A 25,131-nucleotide genomic window follows, 5' to 3' on the forward strand; every position below is an offset into this window, starting at 1 on the left:
CTGGGGTGATTTGCTGGTGCCTCTCTCTGTATAATTCATGAGTGGCTTAGAGAGCAGTCATTCAATTTAGCTGGGCCTGGGTCTCCACATGCTGATGGCTGAGTGAGCACAGTGCCTGGAGAGCTCTGCTACTTGTCACTGGCATAGAATTGAGAGAGACAGCCCAGGCTGGAGAGTTAAGGGAGCACAGCAGTCCCACAGTTTCAGGTTTTACCCCGGGGATCCCATCAGAGTCACCCTAGAACATGGGCTCCTGCCCACATGGTGCCATGCGCTTAGTCAGCACTATCAGTCTCATTGTCATGTTCAAGGAAATAAAACTCAAAGACACACACCAAAAACATTTTATATGTATGGAATAGATGGTGTTAAGGATAAAATAAACGCAATCCATTCCAATTATATACTCAGTGATAATTAGGTTGTAATTTTTTTGTTTTGTGTTTGTATGGCACCTAGTACTATGCAGTTCTAGTCTGTGACTGGGGGTCTAAGTGTTACTGGAGTACAAATAAATAAATATTACACTCTATCTTCCCATTGACTTCAATATGAAACATGCACAAAACAGTGGCAGGATTAGGCCCTATGATAAATATTACTGTGTCTGTTGGTTTCAGATACCTTTCCACCAATGAGTTTGAAACGAAGTCAGGTGTGTGGATAGGAGAAGACAGAATTCTGTAAAGCCAAAAAAATTTCTGAAATTATTTCACAGTAAAAAATGCTTATGTTCTTCCATTTTCTTCTTAAAGTCATTCATTGTGTACATTTTTAATCTTTCTGCTTCTCTTGCTATTTAACAATGACCTGCAGTCTCTGTGCATGAAGCTTTAAACTTGAATTAAGACATTAGTTGGGGACTTCAATTAACCAGTATGGATTGTCTGCCCCTGGATCTGACCCCCTAGTAAAAATACTTTAAGGAAAAAAACACATCACATTGAGAAGGGGCTGCCCATTCAATCCCAAATGCCATCTGGGAACATAATGACTTAGTTCTTTCTGCCCTCACATTAATAGAGCAAGCTCACGTATTCTAAGAAGCACTTTAATTCCCTCTGATGTTTTCATTATGAATTCCTTTATGGCAGAACTCATTTGCAATAATGCATATGTAATTTTGGAAATGAAAAGGAAATTCTGTCACCTTCAGGACATTATTAACCTGCAGAAATGCTGAGCCACACATATAATTCAAAAGTGCTAGCACCAGCAAGCTCTCAAAACATTTAAAAAATAAAATGAGTAAATGAAATGAAATTATATGCAATAATTATTGAAAAATGCACTACAATGCTCTAAAAGAGAAGTTCCTTGAATTTAATAACTGTACAGGCTTTTGAAAGTTAGTTGTCTACACCATCTATATCCCTCCCCTTCCTCTCTTTCTTTACACCCCCATTATATGTTTCTTTGATTTACTGTGTTTATGATTGTCATAAACATACAGCAAAGGGTAGCATAAAATCCCTCTTTTCCCTATAAAGGGTTAATTCCTCTTTTACCCGTAAAGGGTTAAGAAGCTCAGATAACCTGGTTGGCACCTGACCAAAAGGACCAATATGGGGAGAAGATACTTTCAAATCTGTGGGGGAAGGTTCTTGTTTGTGTCTTTGCTTTGTTCTCTCGGAGTCAGCAAAGGAACCAGGGCAGGGTAAATACATCTCCCTAAGCCATATCTGGACTAAGCATCTAGTCTTGCAGAAATAGTAAGTAATAGCAAAGAAATGCGTTAGATTATCTTTTGTTTTAGCTTGTGAATTTTCCCTGTGCTAAGAGGGAGGTTTATCCCTGTTTTTGTAATTTTAAAGTTTTGGCTAGAAGGAAAATCCTCTGTGTTTGGAATCTTTTTGTTACCCTGTAAAGTTATCTTCCATCCTGATTTTACAGAGGTGATTCTTTTATCTTTTTAAATAAACTTCTTTTAAGAACCTGATTGTTTTTCAGTGTCCTAAAGACCCAAGGGGGTTGATCTGTGCTCACTTTGTAACCAATTGGTTAGGATATTATTCTCAAGCCTCCCCAGGAAAGGGGGTTTAGGGGCTTGGGGGGATATTTTGGGGGGAGGTAGGACTCCAAGTGGCCCTCCCTGAATGTTTGTTTAAATCACTTGGTGGTGGCAGCGATCAAGGACAAGGTGGAACTTGTGCCTTGGGAAAGTTTTAACCTAAGCTGGTAAAAATAAGCTTAGGGGGTCTTTCATGTGGGTCCCCACACCTGTACCCCAGAGTTCAGAGTGGGGAAGGAACCCTGACAATGGTCCATCAATTAGACTTGATATTTCTGTGCTGAACCATGAGAACTACTTTTACTAACATTTACCCATTTTGAGAGGCTCTCATGTATTTTGAAGCAAAAGATATGGTCAAAAATTATTTCTTGTTATGTAATGAGTCACTGACTCTGTGGTCTCTGGGCATGAATATGAAATAGTGCCTTAATGTCTCTTTGCAAAGGAATTGCTTATTGTATTTGGGTATGAGAGCGAGCCCTCGGGTTAAATTGTAGTTTTAGTAAAGAGGGATTTAGCCTGGAGGCAGTGGGCATGATTCCCCATTGCTTTGCAACTTGTGTAGTCATTTATATATGTGGAAAATGCTGCCAAATCAGGATTTTCCATTCACACCAATGGTTGCATTTTAGACCCATTTGAAACTAATGTCACTGATTAACAGGAAACAAAGCAGTAGAGAATCAAGCCAAAGCTCTTCAACTAACCAGAAGAGACAATGTTAAGGTCATTATTCTAATCTGTTGATAACATGCACACATTTGCTTTCTTGGTGAAAATCAAGTGCATGCGTTATTCGGTGTGTCTTGAGGTGGCCCCTGTTCCACCAATAGGTGTTTATATATAAATAAGAATATAGGAATTGCCACAGTGGATCAGACATGTGGTCCATTTAGTCTAATATCCTGTCACTAACAGTGGTGAGCAGCAGACCTTTCAGAGGAAGGTGCAAGAAATTCCACAGCAGGTAAATGAAGGATAATCTGTCCCCCGAAGAAAGGAAGAAATGTTAACCTAGAGGCCCAAGGTGTCAAACTGCTGCTTTTTGCCGTTGTATCAGTGTGAGCCAACTAGCTAGAGAGGGGGAAGTAGGTAAATAAGACTGAACAAAGAATAAAGGTTCTACTATTACTGCTGGAGCTGTTCAAGCAAAACAATGTGGGGGAAAGCAAGCAGTCATCTTGACTGACCACATGCAAGCCTCCAGAAACAGCCTGTAGCATGCATCGAGGATCTATAACCAGTAGAGGGAGTTCAAGCGCAGCCATAGGAAGAATACTGCAATAGCCGGGGGAGAGAAAACAGGTGCAAACAGTGCACAGTAAAAACAAAAGGAAAAAAAGAATTTCCCTGTGGCTGAGATTATGTCCAGGGGCATGGATCCAACAACAATCCAACCTGATTGCCTTCTATGATGAAATAACTGGCTCTGTGGATATGGTGAAAGCAGTGGATTTGATATATTTTGACTTTAGCAAAGCTTTTGATACGGTCTCCCACAGTATTCTTGCCAGCAAGTTAAAGAAGTATGAATTGGACGAATGGACTATAAGGTGGATAGAAAGCTAGCTAGATTGTCGGCCTCAATGGGTAGTGATCAACGGCTCGATGTCTAGTTGGCAGCCAGTATCAAGCGGAGTGCCCCAGGGGTCAGTCCTGGGGCTGGTTTTGTTCAACATCTTGATTAATGATCTGGATGATGGGATGAACTGCACCCTCAGGAAGTTCGCAGATGACACTAAGCTGGGGGGAGAGGTAGATATGCTGGAGGGTAGGGATAGGGTCCAGAGTGACCTAGACAAATTGAAGGATTGGGCCAAAGAAATCTGAGGTTCAACAAGGACAAGTGCAGAGTCCTGCACTTAGGAAGGAAGAATCCCATGCACCACTAAAGTCTGGGGACCGACTAGCTAAGCAGCAGTTCTGCAGAAAAGGACCTGGGGATTACAGTGGATGAGAAGCTGGATATGAGTCAGCAGTGTGCCCTTGTTGCCAAGAAGGCCAACGACATACTGGGTTGTATTAGTAGAAGCATTGCCAGCAGATCGAGAGAAGTGATTATTCCCCTCTATTAGGCACTGGTGAGGCCACACCTGGAGTATTGCATCCAGTTTTGGTCCCCCACATTACAGAAGGGATGTGGGCAAATTGGAAAGAGTCCAGCAGAGGGCAACGAAAATGATTAGCGAGCTGAGGCACATGACTTACGAGGAAGGCTGAGGAAACTGGGGTTATTTAGTCTGCAGAAGAGAAGAGTGAGGGGGGATTTGATAGCAGCCTTCAATTACCTGAAGGGGGGGTTCCAAAGAGGATGGAGCTAGGCTCTTCTCCATGGTGGCAGATGACAGAACAAGAAGCAATGGTCTCAAGTTGCAGTGGGGGAGATCTAGGTTGGATATTAAGAAACACTATTTCACTAGGAGGTTGGTGAAGCACTGGAAGGGGGTACCTAGGGAGGTGGTGGAATCTCCATCATTAGAGGTTTTTAAGGCCCAGATGTCACAAAGCCCTGGCTGGGATGATTTAGTTGGTGTTGGTCCTGCTTTGAGCAGGTGCTTGGACTAGATGACCTCCTGAGGTCTCTTACAAACCCTAATCTTCTATGATTCTAAGAGAACAGTGAAATGGCAACTTCAGGCAATGTTGGTGAATTTCATGAAAACTATGAATCATGGGTGGTGAATCTTGAATGTTTTGGGCAATTTTTAGCTTGCAACTCCATTAAAACAAAGAGTTTTAACCAAAAGTGGTGGATCCAAAGGCGTACAGGCTACTCCAACTGTGCCTGGAACAGCCAAGTACACCGACATTATTACAGCAATACAGGAACATATTTCTCCTACCCCACTGATGATAGTAGAACAATATCAGTTACATCAGTGACATCGGAAGAGTGGAAAGCACCACTTGTTGCTACTCTAAGGAATTTTTCAGAGAAGTCTCCATTTCAACTATTTGTTTTTCCTAACATGCACATAGACACATGCAATTCATTGTAATTTATTTATTGCTAGATAGTAAGTCTGTTATGAAAAGTGGTATTACCAAACATACAAGTATAACTCTTCACAGCAGATTTACTCAGCCCTGGCAAGCCTGGAGACAAATTAAGCCCTGGATGGGGGGTTGGGGGAGTCAGGGGAAGCAGCAAGGGGCTGGATCCTGAAACCTTGTGGTCAGAGCCCGAAGCCCTGCAGCTAAGGGACAGGGCCCAGGGACACACCCCGAAGCTGCACGTCCGGAGCCTGGAATCTGCCACCTCATATCCAGAGTCCGGGGCTGGAGCCCAAACCCCCACCACCCCAGGGCTGGAGCCTAAAACCTGGGCATCAATGTTCCTGAAAAGGTGGGGAACTCACCAAGTACCTGTTCCTCCAGCATTGTGCCCCAGGTGTCTCCATAGTGGGGCAGGACCCAACCCCTGCTGGTGGCCCCAGCAACCAAGAAACCAACACCAAGGCGGTGCATCCAGGAGCAACAGGGAAGGGGGGCCCGTTACTTTGTCCCCCTTCCCATCACAGCCCAGGAGGCTGTGGCTGCAAGAAAAGCCCCTGGTGGCCACATGCAGCCATGGTGGCTGCCTTTGAGAAATGCTGCATTAGGAGATGCCCTATGTGACCAATTTGTCTCTGGATTATGCAATGAACAGATCTGGATAAAGTTACTTACCGTATCAATGTTTACACTCCAAAAGGTTGAGGTGACCATTACCATGGAAACCAAAGAGCAGGAGTCTCTGGACTTTAAGATGAATCAAGAAGTTCATCATCTAAACCAGTGAGACAGAGGACCACAGGAATGTAAGGAATTTTTGTGTGTCCATCATACACAAACTATGCACGCTGAGAAGGTTATTTGCAGGAAGTGCCAGAAGAAAGGACACATCACTGTGACCTGTCACACAGTTCAATGACCAGCAACACGGAGTAACCATACATCCAAGAAGACACCTATGAAGATTGAAGCTGAGAAAGGACAGAAGTCAGGAATTCATAATGGAAAAAGACAAGAGCTCTAATTATACTGTTCAAGACCTAGCTCTATATGGTGTTTTCGGAAGCTGGAGTCAGAGATGGCATCTGTGTCACACCCTTGCTTGAAGGAGTTCCAACAAGAATGGAGATGGATACTGGAGCTGCTGCTTTACTGATTTCTGCATCTCCCTAGCACCAGATTTTGTCACAAATTCCTCTGGAAGAAACCTCCATGCTATTGAAAACTTATACCAGAGAAAAATTAGTTCCAAAAGGGATACGCCAGGTGAAAATTCAACTAGATGGAGAATCAGTCATTTTACCCTTGTATGTGATTGAAGGAAAGTATCCACCATTATTTGGAAGATCTTGGCTTGAGATGCCCAGGGTGAATTGGACCAAGATCATGATAATCACAAAGGCAACTCAAAATAGCCAAGAAATACTGGACAGACATTCCAAGGGTTTTTAAAAAGAACTTGGCCAGATAAGCAATGTGCTCACTAAGTCTGACAGTCAGCTGAAATATTGCAAATCCAGAGTCATGCCCCTGGTAGAAACTGATTTGGACCATTTTTGTGAACATCAGAGTCTTGTCACCAGTTTCACACAGTGAATGGGCTACATCCATTGTACCAGTGATCAAGAAGGATGGCTCAGTCCAAATATGTGGAGGTTTCAAAATGACACTGAATCCAGTTTTATGTGCACCAGTGTCCATTACCTCATATTGAATATATATGTTGCTTTTAGTGGGGGACAGTGTTTCAGTAAATTGGATTTATTTGCTCAATACATACCTAAAAATGGAGATTGATCTGATATCCAACAAATATCTCACAATCAACACACAAAGAGGCTTATTTTGTTATAACAGGTTGCCTTTCAGTATCACATTGGCACTGCCCTGTTCCACAAAGCCATGGATGAGATTCTGAAGAGATTAGACTAGACTAGTGGTCAACCTGCGGGCTGCATGCGGCCCATCAGGGTAATCTGATTGCAGCCACAAGACATTTTGCTGATGTTGACCGTCCGCAGGCGCATCTCCCAGTGGCCATGGTTCGTGGTTCCTGACCAATGGGAGCTGCTGCGGGAAGTGGCGGGCTGCAGGGACATGCTGGCTGACACTTCCTGCAGCTCCCATTGGCCAGGAAACACGGCCACTGGGAGCTGCGGGGAGACGTGCCTGCAGACAGTCAAAGTCAGCAAAATGTCTCACAGCCCGCAGTCAGATTACCCTGATGGGCTGCATGTGGCCCACGGGCCACAGGTTGTCCATCATTGGACTAGATGGAGTTCAGTGCCATTTGGATGACATCCTTGTTACAGCAAAGTATCAAGATAATCTTCAAAGCTTGGTTGCTGCCTTGCAATGTTTGGAAGACCATGGACTGAGAATATATTAAAACAAAAGTGAGCATTTCAAATTTTCAGTTGAATACCTTGGGCATGTAATTAATGCCACAGGCTTAAGGAAATTGTCAGAGAAAGAGAAGGTGGTTCTTCAAGTGCCCCTGCAAGCGAACGTGTCACAATTATGTTCATTCTGAAGGCTGCTTAAATATTATGGTATATTTTTGCCTAATCTGGCTACAGTATTGGTATCTTTACATGAACTGTTACAAGCAAAGAAAACATGGAAATAGACTAGAGAGCGTGATTGTGCATTTAAAAAAAGCAAAGTAACTGTTGACATTGGCTGAAGTTCTTATACACTTTGATGCCTGACTACCACTGCAATTGGCTTGTGATGCTGCACACTATGGAGTGGGTGCAGTTCTTTCCCACATTTTTCCTGATGACATGGAGAAACCAATTGCCTTTGCTTCACAAATACTCACTGCCTCTGAGAAGAACTATGTGCAAACAGAGCAAGAAGTTCTCATTATCTTTGGAATTCAGAAATTCCATACCTATTTGTTTGGCAGACACTTTACATTGCAGGCAGATCATTGACCGTTACTTTCAATTTTTGGACCAAAACATGGAATTCCATCATTAGCTGCTGCTCATGTGCAATGATGGGCATTGCTACTTTCAGCTCATTCCTCTACTATTCCATTCCATAAAGAGACTCAGCATGGCAATGCTGATGGACTGGCAGGCCTGTCTTGCCCAAGCTCCTGTCAGCCCAAAGAAACCTCAAACAAAGTGTTATATCTCAATGTGATGGATAGGTTACCCATAACTAACACAGACATCAACAAAAAAAACCCTGCTCAGGGTGATGTGCTCTCTCTCATTGAGGGAATGGTTTTACAGGGTGAAGTGTTGGATCATAATCTCCACTTTACAGAATCATCACATCACCATGAATTATCTGTGAATCATGGTTGCATCTAATGGGGAATCCGAGTGATCTTTCTGAAATCACTTCAATTTCCGGGTTTGGAAGTTCTTACCAAGATCATTTTGGCATTGTGCAGATGAAGACCATAGCCCAGAATCATGTCTGGGGATGGACAAAGTCATTGAGAGAAAGGCAAAGTGCTGTACTATATGTCATCAAAGTCAGCATGATCCTGGCCCACCTCACCTACATGCCTGGTCATGGCCTCAGACTCCTTGGACACATTCACATGGACTTTGCTGGACCTTTAGATAATTATGTTTTGGGTTATATTCAATTCCTATTCAAAATGGCCAGAAGTTTTTGGAATGACCACTTGATAGCATTATACCTTGTTAGGTCAATTTGGTTTACTGTTACAGTTGATGACTGACAATGGACCTCAATTCTGTTCTGAAGAATTTCAGCAGTTCCTAGCTTCAAATGGAATTCAGCACATCTGCTCTGCTCCATACCAACGGACTAGCAAAATGCTTTGTACAAATGCTTAAGCATGCCTTAAAAGCTAACAAGTCTGTTTTGAGTCATCAGCAGAAATCGAACAATTTCTTGCTTGTGTACAGGAATACACTACATCTTACTATCCAGGAGTCACTTGCAAATCTTTTCTTGAAGTGATCTGTGTGTTCCTGTTGGCACCTGCTATGTCCCAAGGTTGCCTTAGAAGAGCCAAATCTATGTAAATTGATCAACAACGTTAGACTCGTCATCATTCTTTTCAAGTAGGAGACAACGTGGACTTGCAACTACAGTTGTAGAGTTGTGGAAATGGCTACCTGAAGAATTTCTAAAATGCACAGGACCTGTTTTGTTTATGGTAAAGCTATCCAATGGTGTTTTATAGAAATGACATATAGACCAGTTGCAGCCCTGACAAGTACTGGAGTCTGGGGATGTGCCCATAGGACTTCTGTTCCTCCAATCAAATCTCCTTCCATTACAACTCCTAATTTTGACAACTTGTTTACTCCTGGGGAAATTCTGCACCAAAATTTTAAAAATTCGGAGCGCAATATTTTCAAATTCTGCAAAATTCTGCATATTTTGTCAAAATAACATATCACACCAGTTTCAAAATAACAACATAATCACACCAGTTTCTATTATTTTTGGTAATTTATTTAAAAATACCTGTCAGCAAGTATGTCTAACAATACAGACAACAAAAAAGATTTAAAAAAAAATGTTTTTTGACAAATAGATTCCTTACTAGGCATATTAATACAGAACTCTGAGTAATAATTCATTTAAACTAAATACAGAACCATATTTCCCATACCACCCCCTCCAGAAGCAGCACAAAGCAGGGCGGAGTCAGGGGTAACAGAGGAGCTGAGGGAGAGGGAAATAATTGCTGGGAAGGAGCCTGGGTGTGAACTTAGAGGGTTGTTGGGTATGGTTGGGAAAAGTATGGAACAGGGTTTTGGGGCGGGGGGGTCAGGAAGGGAGGGTTAGGGAGCTTCCCTCATGCAGACCCCGGCTGACCCCTAGACTTTCCTATTCAGTCATGTACATGTGTCCCTCCACCTCGACTCAGAAACCCACTCCCCCCATCCCCATGTGTTTCTTTGCCCCCACTCAGCCACTCCCTTGTCCCTATGTAGCCCTGTGCCTCTCTCTCCCCTGTGGCCCTTCCCCAGTCTGTCCTCCCCCAATAGCCCTTATGAGCCACTGTCTGACCCCACAGCACCTCGCGCTATCTGTCTCCCCATAGTGCCTGCCTCCTGACCTGGCCCTACAGGCGCTGTGAAGACAACTCTGCAGGCTCTCTCTCTCTTCCCTAGCCGGCTGGGAGTGGCTGCTGTGTTCTACTGCCACAGTGCCCTCTGGTGGGGAAAAGGCAGAGCTGCAGCAACTTTTCAGCAGAAGTTTTTTTCTGCGCAAAAAATTAAAAATGTCTGCAGCTCATTAATTATGCATGCACACAGTGGCGCAGGATTCCCCCAGGAGTACTTGTTGGAAGAAACTTTGTTACCAGACCCAGTTGATTCTGTACCCCAAAATGTTCCCATTATCCAAGATACTACTGCACCATCATCACCACACTATCCCAAGAATGCAAAAACCAGTGTTTAGTTAGTGAGGTCCTAGTCCAGGGCAGAATAATCCTTTGCAATTTGACAGTCTGCTAGTCCACCCACAACTTTTAGTTAAGTTATACAGTGTTTTATGTTAGTCATGTAAATGATAATGTGTGTATATATTTGGGAAGTTTTTTAAAGTAGGGAGGAGACATGTAATGTCCTGTCCCTTTAAATGTTTGAGCACTCCTCAGTGCAAAGCCTCACCTTTGTGTTGGTTTCAGTTTTGCTGCTACAACAATAGAATCTCCACAGCAGACAGCTATAATCCTATTAGCTCCCTCTAACTATCGATCCCCTTCTCTGCTGAGTCCAGCTATAACAATACCTTTCTGGTTCTGAATCTTACCTGGACCAACACAGTCCAACGGGGTGAGACAGAATCCTGAGACTAAGAATATGTTAACTGTCCTGACTCTTAATTAACAGTTTTAGCACACAAAAAATGCTGACTGGCTAACAATTGACGGGCAGGTTTGTATAACCGTATCAGAGCCAGTTGTATTGTTACTGTTCTTTTGAACCCTTCTTTTCTTCCTGCTAAATAAATTCCTTGCCCTTTCTTGCTCTGTCTCAATATTTTTTTCTCTGATGCTGCTCTTTAGTTGTGCTTTAAATTTTACTCACTGGCAACTACTCTATGACAGCAGGCTTTTTTCTAAAGTGCACTTGCTTGTACCTGTCTCGGGGAGTTCCAGAGTGACCAAGGATCCTGTCCATTGGCTGCTGCGGTAACTCCAAGGAAGTGGACTAGCAACTGCCACCTGAAAGTGTCTTTGGAACTAATCCTCCCTATTCTTGAAATTGCTTGTAGTCGTGATTTAGTGGAAAGGTAACCAAGTGTGGGTATAGATGACTTCCCTAGCCTCGGAATCCATAGCCCAGTATGTATGGGGTTTCAGAATAATCAGTACAGCCATGAAGATCAACTGGCACATGTCTGAGCCCACCTGGGATGTGTGTTGTCTCCAAATACTTGAACTGGCACTGTGATGTCTCATATGGAGAAGTCAAAACCCACTTTAGAGGAACAGCAGTTAAGTTACAAAGGTGGGATGAGGCAACAAGACACCGAGAGGGGCACATGCAGACCAGCAAACAGTCAGAGAAAGTAGAGGCTGCTCCTCTTTCCTCTCGTAATCTCAAGAATCAGCATCATCACTATTATTAATTATTTGTATTAACATAGCATCCAGGAGCCCTACCTATTGACTGTTTTGAAACTTTATTGTAGCCACAAAACAGGATATAGCTTCTCCACCCCACCAACAGGTCTGATTCTCCATGGCCTCGCACCTTGCTTGGTCTTTTACCTGTGCAAAGTGGGTGTAAAATGCTACCATTTTGATTGAACAGAAGAATCAGACTTAAGATAAGTGTCACTTGGAGGGATCAGTTACTAAGGTAGTTCAGTCTCTGGTTCACTTGAACCTTGGTCTGTGCGGAGACTGCTTACAAGAGTGCCAGATCAGTACCAATGTGTTGTAGATAGCTATCCACTAGGAATTGAGATAACTATTCAAATAATTTCAGATAGTGCATATGAGTCACCACAATGTAAGGATTTTCACTCACTATTGACTCAATCTGAATTGAGGCTGGTGACTTAGAAGTCAAAGGCTCTGTTTTTGTTTATGTAACCCTTTTGCCAGGTGAAGTCATCAGCAACAAGGCCAGGTTCAATATCTAAGCGTTCCTTCTTAACAAAACAACACAAAACAGGCTCAAACTCCCACCCAGTAACCTGAGAAAATTACACACCACCCCCTGGGCTCCTCTAAGAGGCAATTCTTTCCCTCTCACAAGCACAGAGTCTGTGTGTAGAAAAGAAACTTTTTATTAAAAGGGGGGAAGTAACCTGGCATTAACTTGGGGAAACATTGCAATCAGGATTCATAAGCATAAAACCATGGGCAAAACACCCACCCCAGAGTATGTTGGGCAGTGTTTCTTTGGGTTCTTAAGTCCAACAACCAAAAGTTTCTTTAACGTGCTTCTCCCTCCACCACACCCCATTCACAGTTGTGTCCCTGGTCAGTGGAGACCCAGAGGGAAGAGAAGGCACCTTGCTCATTCCTCCAGCCACTCACTGCTCCACCAGCTGCTTGCTCCAGCTGCTCAGGGTCCCGCCACTTACCACAGCTTTCAGTGATTTCTGGTGTTAGTCAGGGAGCCTCTCTCGTCAGAAACACCATCCCATAGCAGAACTAATGCTTAGACCTGGGTTTCAGTGATTTCAGTTCTACTGATCTGCAACACAAGACTCTCAACTGAGTCTTAATCAGCTCTGCTGTTACACAGTGGGTAGGGCAAAGGTCAAATGGAGTCTAGGACTCTTTGTCCAAGCCCACACCACCAGATACAAACACCCATCCCTATCCTCCCTACTGGGTTTTGGCACCCCTCGTCCCTGCTTAGCAAGCACAGTTCAGTTGAGGATGAACCCCTCAGTCAGGGCATGCCAAGCACAGTTCTGCTGCCCTTGATTTACACAACAAGGATAACAAACCTTTATTACCCCTGCACCCAATAAGAAAGTGACTTGCAATCCAACATCCACCAAAAGTGATAATTTGGGCAAAGCAGCTCCATCCTGCTGCTCACCTAGGCAGAGTGGGTGTGTTCATGCAAACAAGGGCAGCTCCTGAAGTACTCTTCCCCAGCTCATCACTAGATGTCAGGGAAGAGCTCATTCAGACCCTGCTTACATTTAAAAAATATCCGGAGCCTTCTGGCTCCATTTCCCCCACCTCCCACCCAATCTAAAAAATGTTATCCCTCTTTCCAATAGCATTTCTTGTCAGTGTCCGCTAAATAAATTATTGCATTTTCCGTTAGGACTAGATTTGTGCTCCCCCCCCCCCCCTCCTTCCTTTCAAGCACCAGCTTTAAACTGCTATGTCCTAGCTCTTTTTCCTGATATGAAATTGTAGTTTAGCTTTGACCATAACACTTGCTCATTTTGATATCTTCTTATGTTCTTTCCTCAAGTTCAGTCACTTATTAATCAGTCCATTCATTAAGGATCTTAGAGACAACTGTGAAGTCAGCATTTTAAGGGTCAGTACATAGACACTTTAAAAGTTATTTATATAGAATATTCACTGCCAATTAGTTGCTTTAAGTGCTTGTGCTTTTAGTAAATAACGCTTTCTAGTAGTATGCTGCATCAAGGCGTACAAGATTTGCACAAATATGCCTTTTGATACATATAATTTATATTACACAGCTATAGGAAGTTGTACTTACTGGTAATGGAGTGGCTGTGGTACAGAAGGAGAAAGTAGGATGCACAACAAATTACTGTACATAAATGAAATGGAACTAATTATATTCAAGTTTCTGGTGGAGTAGAGACCACACAGTCCCTCATAGGCTATAACTAGCCTAATTTTGAACGCAATATTTTTCCCTTGTGCCTGCAAAGTCGCCTCCAACCCAGTGTTTTGGGTTGGGTTCCCGCTTCATCTCCCTAACCAGGGCTAACCCCTGGGATTTATTTCATTGCTGTTTTTGTTTGTCTTATTTATTGGGGGGATAGATTTTGTTTTGGGGGAAGGGGCAATGGCTTTGCCACTGATCTGCCATCATTTGTTGTTTTTTTTCCTTATGGGCATCATAGGAGAAGTGGGCCTTGGAAACTAGTTTATTGACTAGATAAGGGAGGGCATTGCATGTAAAAGGGGGGTGTGCTGGGGGAAATAATGGAGGGGCAAGATCTTCCAAGCTTATGTTTGCTTGGTGCCATTGGATCAGTGCAAAGAAAAAACTTAATCAAGAACTGGACCCATTTGTGTAGACATGCGTAGTAGTAAGGTCTGTAATGAGTTATTTGAACAGGAAAATTTAGGTGGTAAGAGTTAAAGTTGTGCATTAAAAATGTGGGAAGTTGGAGACAATGCAGGGTGGTAGTTGGGGTGATATGTACTGTATCTGTTAAGGGATATAAGGCTTCCAGGAAGCAGAAGGAAACACTGTGTCATTAGCATAGCAGGGGGACATAACAGTATGGAGTGCTGGCTGGAGGGAGGTGGAAATGGGAGCAGGGGTGTCTGATGGGATGAGGGAGACAGGATGGACGGCAGTGGAGGATGATGTTGAGCAGACAATAGAGGGTTTGCAGCAATTGTAAGAGGGATGATACCTTTTGGGAGAAGCAGGGGAAGCTAGAAATATCAGGGAAGATGAGAGTCATGGGTAGGAGGTCATAGGAGGAGAGGAAAGAAGCTGGGAAAGAAGCTCTATACCCCTGTGAATATTGAAAACATTTCATCTGCAAAAATTAGTAAAATATTTTAACACTCCATGGATAATTCAGTTGTTCCGTGATTTATATTGTGCCAGATTTGTAGACTGATTGTGAGTAGTGTTCACAGCTGCCCAAGCACCTCCCACAGTAGGAGTCTCTGTGCTCCCTGTGTGGTGTATTGAGTGTTGGAATTGCAAGCTACCAATTTAAGAGTGGAGGGTTTTCCTTGCCTTCCGAGTAGACTAGCAGTCTCTGTAGCAAAACATCATTTTGTCAGTCTGGAAAGAGCCAGCTTAAAGAAAAGTGGGGTGAGTTGTGCTTTGCTGCCTTGGGCACAGCCTGTTTCCTCTCTTTCTGTTATTGCAGTGTTTCCCAAACTTGGGATGCCGCTTGTTTAGGGAAAGCCCCTGGTGGGCCAGGCTGGTTTGTTTACCTGCCGCGTCCGCAGGTCCAGCCGATCGTGGCTCCCACTGGCCATGGTTCACTGCTCCAGGCCAATGGGAGCTGCTGGAAGTGGCGCGGACCGAGGGACGTACTGGCCGCCGCTTCCAGCAGCTCCCATTGGCCTGGAGCAGCGAACCGCGGCCAGTGGGAGCCGCGATCGGCCGGACCTGCAAACGCGGCAGGTAAACAAATTGGCCCGGCCCACCAGAGGCTTTCCCTAAACAAGCGGTGTCCCAAGTTTGGGAAACACTGTGTTATTGGATTCTTGGGTGTTATCATTCTGAATTCTCAGCAATAAGGCAATTTTATACTGCCACCTTTCAGCAGGAGTATTTCTGTGGGTGTATGCAGTGAACATTACACCCAGGAGCACGGAGATTGCTTGCTCCTCCTCCCCAGAGGACCAAGTTACTGAAATGGGGACAGGGAGGAAGCAGGGTTGGCTCACCCAGGTGCAATCTACTAAATGCTAGTGGAAGTAGTAGATTACACACATCAAGTACATATATCAGTGGTCACCAAACTGTGGGGTACATGGAGGAACGTTCGGGAGTGGTACATGGCAGGGTCTGGGCCAGCCCCATGGGGCGGAGAGGGAGCACCATGCTTCCAGGCCCATTCTGCCCCCTGACTAGCTCCACCTCCAGCCTAGCTTCTCTGCCAACCCCGATCAGCCCACAGTCCTGCTCCACCTCCAGGCCTGGGACAGTCCCCATGGAGGGGAGGGAAGGCTATGCTTCCAACCGCCTCCACCCCCAACCCCATTCAGCCCCCAGTCCTCCTCCATCCCCAGGCCAGATCCATCCCCATCCCCAGTCCCACTCCACCTTCAACCATGCTCTGCCTGCAGCCCCAACTCTACTCCACCCCCTGCTCCATCCCCAGCCCAGCTCTGCCCTCATTCCCTCTCTGCTCCCAGCCCAGCTCTGCCCCCATCCCCAGTTCTGCCCCCAGCGCCACCTTCAGCCCACACTCTTCTGCTGAGAAAGCTTTGGCTGTCCAGTAATGGAGAGTGTGCATGGACAGATTCCATTACTGGTAAGGGGGGGGGTGCAACTGGAAAAGTTTGCACACTACTGACAGAGCATATGGAGATATTATACCTGCCTAATTATAATATTTCCAGCACTCCTCCTAGGAGAGGGAGGCTCCAAACCATCCTCTTGACAGAGCAGGGGCTCCAATCTAGCCTTGGCAGCTAAATTCAATTATCAACAAGTGAAATACAAGGAGTTTAGTCCTGCTTCAAGAATACATCTGAAGGCAAATTTCAAGGTGGAGTTGCTACAGACACATCCACAATGAAGCACTTATCCAGCAGGCAAGCAACTACACACAAACAGCTGCTGCTTGTGACTGCAGAGCACAAGCTGTAAACAGCACACAGCTTTCTTCATGGGGGGCTTACAATAAGTGCAGCAATTGGCTTTTTAGTTGGGGGGGTGTCCTTTTTACATTATTCATAGCTGGAAATATCACTATTACAAAGGAATAAGTAGATCTAATCTAGGGTTACCATATTTTCATTTTAAAAGAGGAGGACACTCCACGGGGCCCAGGGCCCGCCCCAACTCCACCCCGGCCCCGCCCCAACTCCGCCCCTTCCCCAAAAGTTCCCGCCCCAACTCTGCCCCCTCCCCTGAATGCTCCGCCCCCTGCTCCTCCCCCTCCCCTGCTTCCCGTGAATCAAATGTTCGCGGGAAGCCTGAAACAAACAGGGAGGCAACAGGTAAGCTGGGGCTGGGGCGGGGTGCGGCCCAGGCCAAGAGGCTCTGGCCCCGGCGTCTCCCGCCCGGCTCGGCTCGGGCCCTGGGGCGCCGGCCCCCGGCCGAGCACCGCCAGCCCCGCCCCCGGCTGATCACCGCCGTCCCCAGCTCCCGGCCCCCGGCTGAGCACCCCCAGCCCCGGGCCAGCACCGGCCCACAGCCCAACACCCCCAGCCAAGCACCGCCGGCCCCGCCCCCGGCCGAGCACCGCCGGCCCCGGGCCAGCCCCCGGCCGAGCACCCCTGCTCCCGGGCCAGTGCCGGCCCCTGGCCCAACACCCCTAGCCGAGCACCGCCGGCCCCCGCCCCTGGACCCCAGCCGAGCACCCCCGGCCCTGGGCCAGCGCCGGCCCCCGGCCGAGCACCCCCGGCCAAGCACCGCCGGCCCCGGCTCCCGGCCCCTGGCCCAACACCCCCGGCCGAGCACCGCCAGCCCCGGGCCAGCGCCGGCCCCCGGCCGAGCACCGCTGGCCCCGGCCCCCAGCCGAGCACCCCCGGCCCCGCACCGCTGGCCCTGGCCGAGCACCCCTGGCTCCGCACTCCTGACCCCAGACCCTGGCCGAGCCCCACCGGGCCCTCCCTATTTTCCCGGACATGTCCGGCTTTTTGGGATTTCCCCCCGGTCGGGGATTTGAGGCCCAAAAAGCCGGACATATCCGGGAAAATCCGGACGTATGGTAACCCTATATCGGTAGCACATTCGCTGCTAGAACAAAAGGCTACCACAGGACAATATGTAAAAAACTTGAGGCCGAAATTATTTGACAGCATCTCTTTCAGACAGGGTTTTGTTTTGTTTTTTTTAAGTTCAGCAGCTTAAGCACGTTTGCTATATACTGCCCATGTCATTTGGTAACTGTACTTCATGATCATTTCAGATCCATTAGGCGACTCAGAGTCAATTTACCAACTTCCTGTTTGACCACTTGCATGACACAATTTCTTGGGACTTGTTTAAGTAATTGGTGAAACCCGTTAAGGAGTTAATTATTTAAAGAAGAAGACCTCTACATATGTATAGTGTTAAGTGCTTATTGTGTAGTGTTAGAAATCAGGTATTAAGCTAGCTAGTAGCATTTAACTGAGTTCATTTGGAGTAGGAGTTGGAGGTGAGTGGAGTAGCGTTAGCCAAGATTTCTGCTTGCATGACTGCTAAATATAATGCAAAGCAGTGAATATAATAAAGGCAGACTAGCCTGTGAGCTACACAGGTCAGCGCCCTCAAATTAAATAAGCAGAGTGAGGGGGTTTCAACTCTGCCAGTGCCCTGAGCTTCTTTGTAGGTGGGTGTAAGGCCTCACAGATCTATAACTCAGGTCTGTAGAGCTACCAGGCGGCTGGCATCTCCAGACTGCCACTCTACCTTCCCTTGGAGTGCTGTAGACTCTCCAGCCTTTTGGTCAGTTCATCCCCTCCCTAGGGTGTTGTCTCTCAAGCAGCTCTTTAGTAGCTTGTAGGAATCATCTTTCTCCAGCCTGCTAACTCTCTTGGGTAGATGCCCTGCCGCTTCTCAGCCCTTTAATCCTCCCGGCCATTGAGAGGCTTCCTATCAGCAGTACCAGTTTTAACCCTTTGGTTGCTGGGTCAGCCTGGAGTATATATTCCCCATGATTTTATAATATGTTTTTTCTATAATAAGCCTGGTGATTAGTTGTAATGGGGATGATAGTTTGAATACTACAACTATTATTCAGATCCTCTTATTAATAGAAGATGAGCAGACTTGGTCCTTAAATGTGTTCCAAAGACAAGAAGTTGGTGCGATACACTGAGCTGCACACAATTGAACAGATGTTAACTATGGACTTCAGCAGAAACTCAGATTGAGAACACGGAAGCCTTTGATCAGCATATCAAAAGGCAATGATAATGGGTGTACTCGCTGCACTGCACTATACTTGATAACATCTGCTCCCTGGAAAGTCAAATCCATTAAGCAAAACCGCAGCTGTAGTGCTAATTAAAACAAATGCTGTATAAGTAAGTGTCTCATTTTTTCCCCTGGTATATTAAACTAGTTCCAGTGCATCAGCAATTCTGCTCACAAGCATCTTAAGATTTCTTCTAATGGGTTGACCCAGGATTCTAGTAGTTAAATGTTGTTAAGCGTCTTGCACTTCAGGGCAGCTTGGGCTGGGCATGCTGCTGATACATTATGCTCAGTTTCAGGTCATGGGTGAGGAGAAAGGAGAAGAGCTGGAGGGGAAAAAAATTCAGACAAATTGTTTATTCACCCAAAAAAAAAATAGTTTCAGTGAACCCAAACTATTTATAAATTTGACAAAAATTCACCAAATAATTTTGGCCAAAACAATATTTTGGGGACTTAGGTGCCAGAGGTATAACAAACCTTGTGGATAGGGGGAAGTGGTAGATGTGGTATATCTTCGCTATAGTAAGGCTTTTGATACTATCTTGCATGACCCTCTCAAACAAGCTAGGGAAATACAACCTAGATGGAGCTACTATAAGGTGGAAGTATAACTGATTGGAAAACCGTTCCCAGAGAGTAGTTATCAGTGGCTCACAGTCATGCTGGAAGGGCATATTGAGTGGGGTCCTGCAGGGATCAGTTCTGGGTCTGGTGCTGTTCAATATCTTCATCAATTATTTTGATAATGGCATAGAGAGAACACTTATAAAGTTTCAGAGTAGCAGCCGTGTTAGTCTGTATCCGCAAAAAGAACAGGAGTACTTGTGGCACCTTAGAGACTAACAAATTTATTAGAGCATAAGCTTTCGTGGGCTACAGCCCACTTCTTTGGATGCATATTCTATAGAAAGAATCCAAAGAAGTGGGCTGTAGCCCACGAAAGCTTATGCTCTAATAAATTTGTTAGTCTCTAAGGTGCCACAAGTACTCCAGTTCTTATAAAGTTTGTGGACGATACCAAGCTGGGAGGGGTTGCAAGTGCTTTGGAGAATAAAATTAAAATTCAAAATGGTTTGGACAAACTGGAGAAAAGATCTGAAGTAAATAGGATGAAATTAAATAAGGACAAATGCAAAGTTCTCCACTTAGAAAGGAACAATCAGTTGTAAAACATACAAAACAGGAAATAACTGCTTAGGAAGGAATACTGTGGAAAGGGATCTGGAAGTTCTAGTGGATCACAAGCTAAATGAGAGTCAACACTGTATCACTGTTGCAAAAAAAGCAAACATCATTCTGGAATGCATTAGTAGAAGTATTGTAAGCAAGACACGAGAAGTAATTCTTCTCTACTCCACGTTGATTAGGCCTCAACTGGAGTATTGTGTCTAGTTGTGGGCACCACATTTCAGGAAAGATGTGGACGAACTGGAGAAAGTCCAAAAAAGAGCAACAAAAATTATTAAAAGGGTCTTGAAAACATGATTCATGAGGGAAGATTGAAAAAAACTGGGTTTTTTCAGTCTGGAGAAGAGAAGACTGAGGCAGGACATAGCAGTTTTCAAATACATAAAACGTTGTTACGAGGAGGCGGGAGAAAAATTGTTCTCCTTAACCTCCGGGGATAGACAAGAAGCAATGGGCTTAAATTGGAGCAAGAGTGGTTTAGGTTGAAGATTAGGAAAAACTTCCTGTCAGGATGGTTAAGCACTGAAGGAAATTACCTAGGGAGGTTGTGGAATCTCCTTCATTGGAGATTTTTCAGAGCAAGTTAGACAAATACCTGTCAGGGATGGTCTAGATAACATTTAGTACTGCCATGAGTGCAGGGGACTGGACTAGACGACCTCGCAAGGTCCCTTCCAGTGCTACAATTCTATGATTCACAAAATAGTCAGAGGAGGAGAAGTTGCTGTCTCTTTTACAACTGTTAGCCCAGAGCACTCACATGGGACATGAGACTGAACGTCAATGCCCCTCTCTGCCTAATACGGAACAGGGATTTGAACTTGGGCAGCTGAGTGCCATAGCTACTGGCTACTGGGTATTCTGGGGGGAGAAGGGGTTGTTGAAAATGCTCCATTTTGTATAAAATACTTGACTAGTCATGGTCTAAAGAATGATTTTATGGGCTGGTGAAGCAGGCATTCACCTGGGAAGTGGGAGACCCACATTTATGGCCCTGCTCCAATGACCATTTAATTTATACACATCTTATAAATATTTGGAAGTTGTATATTCATCCAAATCAATTTTACTGTTAACTCTTAATATTTAGTCTTATTTGGAGGTATTAACATTGATTTTCCTTGTCTTGACAATTGAAATTTCAGTATGGTATGTGCCCGGTCTTCCAACAGTTTCAGTGGCACTCACAGTGCTGACTGCAGTTCTGAAGTTCAGGACCTTCAGCATGAATACAATGCACTGAGACAGTTCCCTCATACTATTCTGTGAAACTAACTTGTTCCTTAACATAAGGATGGCCATACTGGGTCAGACCAAAGGTGCATCCAGCCCAGTATCCTGTCTGCCGACAGCGGCCAATGCCAGGTGGCCCAGAGGGAGTGAACCTAACAGGTAATGATCAAGTGATCTCTCTCCTGTCATCCATCTCCACCCTCTGACAAATAGAGGCTAGGGACACTATTCCTTACCCATCCTGGCTAATAGCCATTAATGGACTTAACCTCCATGAATTTATCTAGTTCTCTTTTAAACCCTGTTATAGTCCTAGCCTTCACAACCTCCTCAGGCAAGGAATTCCACAGGTTGACTGTGTGCTGTGTGAAGAAGAACTTCATTTTGTTCGTTTTAAATCTTCTGCCCATTATTTCATTTGGTGGCCCCTAGTTCTTATGTTATGGGAACAAGTAAATAACTTTTCCTTATTCACTTTCTCCATACCACTCATGATTTTATATACCTCTATCACATCCCCCCTTAGTCTTCTCTTTTCCAAGCTGAAAAGTCCTAGCCTCTAATCTTTCCTCATATGAAATCCATTCCAAACCCCTAATCATTTTAGTTGCCCTTCTCTGAACCTTTTCTAATGCCAGTTATCTTTTTTGAGATGAGGAGACCACATCTGTACACAGTATTCAAGATGTGGGCATACCATGGATTTATATAAGAGCAATAAGATATTCTCCATCTTATTCTCTATCCCTTTTTTAATGATTCCTAACATCCTGTTTGCTTTTTTGACTGCCGCTGCACACTGCGTGGACGTCTTCAGAGAATTATCCATGATGACTCCAAGATCGCTTTCCTGATTAGTTGTAGCTAAATTATCCCCCATCATATTGTATGTATAGTTGGGGTTATTTTTTCCAATGTGCATTACTTTACATTTATCCACATTAAATTTCATTTGCCATTTAGTTCCCCAATCATTTAGTTTTGTGAGATCTTTTTGAAGTTCTTCACAGTCTGCTTTGGTCTTAACTATCTTGAGCAGTTTAGTATGATCTGTAAACTTTGCCACCTCACTGTTTACCCCTTTCTCCAGATCATTTATGGATAAGTTAAATAGGATTGGTCCTAGGACTGACCCTTGGGGAACACCACTAGTTACCCCTCTCCATTCTGAAACTTTACCATTTATTCCTACCCTTAGTTCCCTGTCTTTTCACCAGTTCTCAATCCATGAAAGGATCTTCCCTCTTATCCCATGACAACTTAATTTACGTAAGAGCCTTTGGTGAGGGACCTTGTCAAAGGCTTTCTGGAAATCCAAGTACACTATGTCGACTGGATCCCCCTTGTCCATGTTCGTTGACCCCCTCAAAGAACTCTAATAGATTAGTAAGACATGATTTCCCTTTACAGAAACCATGTTGACCTTTGCCCAACAATTTATGTTCTTCTATGTGTCTGACAATTTTATTCTTTACTATTGTTTCAACTAATTTGCCCGGTACTGACATTAGACTTACCAGTCTGTAATTGTCCGGATGTTTCTAGAGCCCTTTTTAAATCTTGGCGTTACATTAGCTATCTTCCAGTCATTGGGTACAGAACTATGTGCTGATGGAGGCTGTTTCTTTACTAAGATGGCTATGTCTTAAGTTAACATTTGTAGAGTTACTGCACATATTCAAAAAAGAGAAGGATTCCTTCTACTCCTGTTTGAAATATGCACTCTCTCAATATGATACAAAACCAGTGAAATTCACTTCCCTCTTCACAATGAAATTGTGAGACAGGATATTTTGGAAGGGACACATGAAATGAAAATAAAAGGGGCAATTGCAATGGACATCTATTACAGAATCCCAGTACTGAATGAAATATTTTCGGACTATGTCTTGATCTTCTTGAACATACAGAATATGTTGCTTCTTGCATCTGAAGAAGTGAGGTTCTTAGCCACGAAAGCTTATACTCCCAATACTTCTGTTAGTCTTAAAGGTGCCACAGGACCCTCTGTTGCTTTTTACAGATTCAGACTAACACGGCTACCCCTCTGATACAGAATAGTACACTTTTGGGCACGGGTGGCGGGCATCGCAGACTGGGGAGACTGAACCTCCCCAGACAGCCAGATGTGGCCCCGCCCATGCTCCGCAGCCCCCTTCTGCTTCCTGCTCTTTCTCTGTAGCCCAGGCTGGGGCTAGGGCAGGCTGGCCTGCAACCTGGGGCAGCTGGGGCCAGTGTTCAGGCGCCTGGCGCTGGGGCCCCACCGCTCAGCACTCCAGGGCTGGGGGTGCTGGGATCATGCCGCCCAGTGCTCTGGGGCAGCCCGGGGCTGGGATGGGTGGGGGTTAGCCTCCCCCAACTGGTAGTTCACATGCCGCCAATACTCCTTAACTACGCCTCTATTAAAATATAGCAGATGACAAACTTCCTTATCCAGGCAGCAGAGAGGAGAAAGCAACCTGGATATGCTATATCTATCCATCCATCCTGGGTTTCACCCCTGGACTGTAGTAAATCATTTAATTCAACAGCTCACAAAATCTTCCTTAAAAACAAAATCGGATGGTGTAGAATGATTGTCACTTATAAGGAATTACTATGAATTTATTTATACTGTGTTACCACCCAGAAGCCTCATTCAGGATTGAGGCCCCATCATGCTAAGTGCTGTGCGCGCGCGCGCACACACACACACACACACACACAGAACGATGCAGTCTCTGCTGCAAGAAAAGGTAACGCATCTAGCTAGAGGCAGTTGTCCAAAAATATGTAAATTAAGTTTCAAATGTAAATTTTATACTTCGTTACAAATGAGGGGAAGAATATCAATGATTTTTGAAAGGTGGTAAGGGGAGATTAAATTTGTCAAGCAACGGTTTGATTCCTGTAAGACAATAATAGAAACAATTAAGAATAAAAAATGTATAAAACTATTTTTCAAAATGTACTTTAGAATGGGTGTGCTTGAAATTAAGACACATTTTAGTTTATGGACACTTAAAACAAGGCTTTCAAGAGATATTATTGCTACTAACTTGATTCCAGAATTTCCATTTGTCCTTGTTGGCTGACTTCACACTCAATTCTTCACTTTCTGGTCTAGTTTCCTAATGATTTAAGTAACTTATGATGAAACCATAAGTTCTAAAGATCAAATATGCCATTTATTATAGTAGAAATGGTTTATATCTGGGTGATTGCTTTCTAATTGTTGCAAACAAGTTTCAGCTTTGAAAGCTTATTTTGAAATTGATTTATTGGTACTTAGATAAATTTTGCTCATTTAAAAAGATATGAGTTTGCGGATCATCTGGATAGCGTAACTTCAATAGTACACACCAGCATGGCACACCCAGTAAAGTATACGTCCAATAAAATGAAGGGAGAGCAGAAAAAAAATAAAAATCAAAACACTGAAGAAATTAAGCTTAGCAGTTCTAGTTCCCAATCTGCATTCTAAAGAAACTTTACAATAAAAACAAACTCCCCATAAAATAATACTAAACAGTAGTTTGCAAAATGGCCATGTGGAGGAGAGCTGGATAAGACATGAAAAACAACAGTATAAACACCACTAATTATTCATTTAGAGGCTGCAAATCAAGGCTTAGAAAATAAAAACTTCTCCTCAGGCTGCAGGATGAATTGGATTGACAGCAGAATAAAAAAAAATGACATGGACAGCTCTGAAGGTGTCATTTCTGATTTAGCATTATGTATAATTATGATGAAACATTTTAAAAATATATATGTAGGCTTGAAGTCTTTGAATAATCACGTGTTCTCTAAAACTGGGTGACAATTATAGATGTATTTTTTTAAATCAGCTCTTATAAGTACTGTATCAATGATTTTTTAAAATTAGGGCTTTGAATAAAATTTCTTTCTCAAGCTATTACATGGAATTTAGAGGCATATGGAATTACAGAGTACAACAAAACAGACTATTACCTT

The 25,131-nt window shown here is 44.2% G+C and overlaps 1 long non-coding RNA gene across 3 annotated transcripts in view; it reads right to left on the bottom strand.

Moving 5' to 3' along the window:
- Window positions 1–17,417: 17,417 nt before the first annotated feature.
- Window positions 17,418–25,131, bottom strand: part of LOC135981091 (uncharacterized) — a 28,040-nt gene continuing 20,326 nt past the window's right edge. For all 3 annotated transcript variants that reach the window (XR_010598054.1, XR_010598056.1, XR_010598055.1), the window contains 2 exons: window positions 24,213–24,284; window positions 17,418–19,076 (listed from right to left, as the gene is read on the bottom strand). This is a non-coding gene — a long non-coding RNA (uncharacterized LOC135981091). The remainder of the gene's footprint in view (window positions 19,077–24,212; window positions 24,285–25,131) is intronic.

This window comes from Chrysemys picta, chromosome 2 (assembly GCF_011386835.1).
Source record: "Chrysemys picta bellii isolate R12L10 chromosome 2, ASM1138683v2, whole genome shotgun sequence".
Lineage (NCBI taxonomy): Eukaryota > Metazoa > Chordata > Testudines > Emydidae > Chrysemys > Chrysemys picta.